A 4,780-nucleotide genomic window follows, 5' to 3' on the forward strand; every position below is an offset into this window, starting at 1 on the left:
ATGAATTCATGGGTCATTTAATAGTACAAGCAAATTACTCATCGACATCTACCGCAACGCAGTTGACATGATACCTAAACGAGCGGTCACTTAAATACAAGAAAGATTTTGACATTATGTTTTGGTGGAAACAAAATGCATCTCTTTACCCTATTCTAGCTCGTATGGCGAAATGTATAACTTAATTTATTTGTATACTTTTTTTATAATTATATTTTAACACTTTTTTTGCTTATGTTGATAGATATTTTAGCACTAAAAATTTCTAATGTGGCATCCGAGGCAACTTTTAGAACAAGTGGGTGGATATTAGATCCATATCGAACAAATTTGTCTGCTAATATATTAGAGGCCTTGGTTTGCACCCAATATTGCGTAAGGAAATCAAGGAAGCCAATTGTAGACAACATTGTTGAAGTTTTGAAAGATGATGACGTCGCGAAAGAGTTGGAAAACATGATAAACAATGGAGGTGGAAATGGAAAACAACCAATCAATATTCCCGAATAGTTAATTTGTAATTGGTCATTGTTATTTTGCAAATTTAGTTTAGGTGTTTAATGTTTAATGTTTAATCATGAATTATGGATCTTTGGACTATGAATTATGGATTTTTGAAATATGAATTATCAATGTTTAATATTTATTTTCTTGAACTAGAAATCAATATTTTTTTATTTGGGTTATTCGGGTTATTTCGGTTATTTCGGTTAATTTAGGTTATTCAGGTCAAAAACATAGTGTAAATGTTTATTTGGGTTATTTCGGTCCTTTCAGTTTAATAACTGAACCAAAACCTGTATTACACGACCCAGAACGGTCCCGTATTAGTATAATAGGTTCGGGTTTCGGTTCCCACTTTTCATCCAATTCGGGTTTCGGGTTGTTTGGGTTCGGGTCGGTTCCGACCCGAAGCACATCCCTAACTTCATATATGGTACATTCAAACTCGAGGTTGAAACACCTTTATAAGTAGTGACAACCCAAAATAAGACATATTTAGATGCATATGTTTATCTCATATGAACATATGTAGATGCATATGTTTATTTCATATGAACATGCATACACATGTCATATGTAGATGCATATGTTCATGCATATGCGTATAGATATATGCATATACATATAGACATTCATAAATTCACATCTTAAGATGCATATGCTTACTCACATACCTATGAAATATATATGCATGGACATATGTATACGTATATGTATATTACATATACACATCCATGTGCACTTAAGATACATATGCATATACACATGCATGTTCATATGCATACACATGAACCTATGCATTTGCATATAGTTTTTATATGAATATGCACATACATATGAAATGTTTATGCATAAACATATGTATATGTATATGCATATGCATATACATATTAAGATGCATACGCATATGCACATCCATGTGCACTTATGTATGTATGTATGCTTATGCATATATCCATAGGCATATGCATGAACATATGTATCTAGATATGAAATGTATAGGCATACAAATATACATCGGCATATGACATTTGAATGCATGTTCATATGAAATGTATGTGTATATAGATATACATATCCATCTACACACGTATATATATGTAACATCCCAATTTTTGAGACCCAAAATTTTGTTTTTAATTATGTTACTTATAAAACAGTTTACTTAAAAACATCACCGATATCATATCAATCCATAAAAAAATAATCACAAATCATATCATCAATAGTAATAATGTCAGAGTACAATCCCATGGATCTCAAGATTCCAAATCATGTTTGTGCAATGTGCTTCTACCGTGTCGGCTCCTTCCCCTTCGATGAAGCGATACCTGAAACCAAAAATGAAAACTATAAGCACAAAGCTTAGTTAGTTCCCCCATCATACCATAAAGCATTCAACACTACTAGAAAAATAGCCTTTTACGACGTGCAATTTATGATATGCATCAATTTACGATATGCAAAAATGTAAGACCTAAAAATGATGCCATTTCTCCATAAATTTTAAGGATTTAGGACGCACATTTTTGCGTCCCGTTAAATTAGTGTCTAAAAAAACATGGAGGGCACCTATAATAAAATGTGTGTCGTCTGAAGATATCAATTTATAAATTTTAATTGAAACGCACGTTCCATCCTTTAATAGCTGGGGGGAAAATGAAATCCTAAAAAATTAAAAACCCCGCCTTCCTTTTTCTTCCTTTTCCTCTTGCCCTAATTATTGACGCTCCATCCTTCTCCCTCCCGGCATTGACTACTGCCTACTTCTTCCCTCGCACTTCGACCATCATTACTTGCCATTCCTGATCGTCGACGTCCATCAATGCAAGCATGCCACCTACCGAAAACCTTCACTCTATCCTCCTCCTTTTCTCTGTAAACCCTAATCTGCCTCCGCCACTACCGAATTTACCTCAACTCACCTCTAACCTCGGCTCATCTCTTTCCGTCGGATTTTGGTTCTCAAGATGCTAGCGACACCACTCTTTCCACCGTTTCTGTTAAAGTTGATATCATGTTTCCGATTCTGGAAAGAAAACCAAATGTTATTAGTAATTTTGATGTTCAACTTGATGGTGATGATACAGTTATGCAGAATGGTGAAGAGAGTACTTAAAAAATTTCTATTTCTATTGACATTTCGGTGAGAAAAGGTGTGTGGGGTGGATCAATTACTAAATTGTGCTATTTCTGTTGCAATGATGGTCCTAATTCCCAATTCCTTATTATTTTGACCTTTTTAGCCTTGTTTCTTTTGTTTGTTTTTCACTTCTCACAAGTTTCTTTAAACTTTTGGTCATCATTAGATATTACAAATCCCACCCTGGATCTTACAGTTTACATTACTGAGGGACATATATACATTGACCGATAGATCCATACTAGACAGGTCAGATTCTAAACTTAACTTTCTGTTCCTTCACTTGCTTTTTAAGATTACTTGTATGATGAAAATCTGTAGATTTACCCATCTATCAATGTGATTTCATCCCTATCTCGATTGATGAAGGCAAGGTCAAAGTTTTGTCTTCATATGTTACTTTTATGTATATTCAGCTATATGCAAATTATGCCATTGGAAAAGATGTCCAGGCGATGAAAGCAGTGGTTGGAGAAGAGGCTCTCTCTTCTGAGGATTTGGTCTCTCACACACACACACATTCACGTTTAGATAATATAGTCAGTGATTATATATATATATATATATATATATATATATATATATATATATATATATATATATATATATATATATATAACAAATTGTCTGTATAAATGGAACACATCTATATTTTGAGTTTCTGGACAAATTTGAGAGGAAATTTGTGGCTCAAGGGGCATACGACACTATAAACATCTTCCAGTCACTTGATTTAGCATGGACACTTCTGCGGATCTTCCCCCATGAACTTCTTTACCGTATACCCGCCAAAACCCTTGATGCCTTCTACAACCATGAGACTCCAATTGAAACACACATGCTTTTGTACCATAGTCGATCTTTCAAGTTTTCCTTTGCCTCAAGGTTCCGCAGAGGATACATGGAGTCAAATCTTGCAAGCAATGAAGAAGGTATATTTAATACTTTTCCCCCTCTTCCCAAAAAGTAGTTGTGGTTTGACTTTATGGTCAATCCTATTGAAAATTTGCATAAAAATTTAGAATGGTTTAACATTTGTTATCTTACTCGTTTTGTTCAAGTTTGGGCTTCTAAATGGAATGAAAGAGCATATAAAAACAGGAATAATGATACATTATGCATTGGTATTTTGATTCAAGAACATATTAGAGCTGATTATGCCTTTGTCATATACAAAAATCATCATGTGTCTGGTGACTCCTCACATATATACTCAGAGGTAAGTCTCATATTTATGGCTACTTTTGTTTAGGGCTATTTTCAATTATAAGAATATGGATAGTATTAATTCCCTGTTGACACCTCATCTTTTTCAGCATGAAATAATACATTAACCTAATGTTTTTTTTTTTCCAGGATGCAGCTCCTCAATAAATTGCTGGTGTAGGCTTTGATGTTGTGTAATACGGGTAATGTAATTGTAATCATGTCTTCGTTTATTTTGATTATTTTCTTTTTGGGTGTTATGATCTATTTAATTCTTTTTCAGTTATGTTTTTGTAGATTAGCATCTACTCCAACAATGTTCAATAGTACACTGACAAAAAATGAAAACTTTCTATGTCTAGTTGATGGAGCTATCATGATAACAGCAAGCGATCATCCTTATAATATAAAATGGTTTCAAATTCTTTACTAATGAAGGAGGCCTTGGAAAACCCGACATTAAAGACAATTTGGAGTGTGTTGCAAACATATACATTGGATTTACTCCAAAATCTCTAGAAGAGGCAGAAAGAAAAGTTTCATCTTCCATCACTAAAACTGACTACATGGCTATTTACGCTTCGAACCTTGTAACAGCAGTTCGCAAAGCTTCATGAAACATAGGTATATGTGAAGATTACTTTTTTTTTTCTTTCTCTCATGCGTATTCTCTTACTTGTTGTGGATTACAGAAAAGCCATTGGAGGGATTTCATATAGTTATGGATGTTGGGAATGGAGCTAGTGGTTTTTTTGTTGTAAGTTATCTTTTAGCATGTGTATATAATTGTTTACCTAGGTTCTCATCTCATGTACAGCTTACCCTCCATAAGAAAACCAACATCGGGTAAGAGTAAGAATCTTAAAAAAATATACTATTTTCTTGTATAGTAATGATTGTGACTTGTGAGGGATTAATGGAGCAGGA

This window comes from Lactuca saligna, chromosome 1 (genome assembly GCF_052625555.1).
Source record: "Lactuca saligna cultivar CGN05327 chromosome 1, ASM5262555v1, whole genome shotgun sequence".
Lineage (NCBI taxonomy): Eukaryota > Viridiplantae > Streptophyta > Magnoliopsida > Asterales > Asteraceae > Lactuca > Lactuca saligna.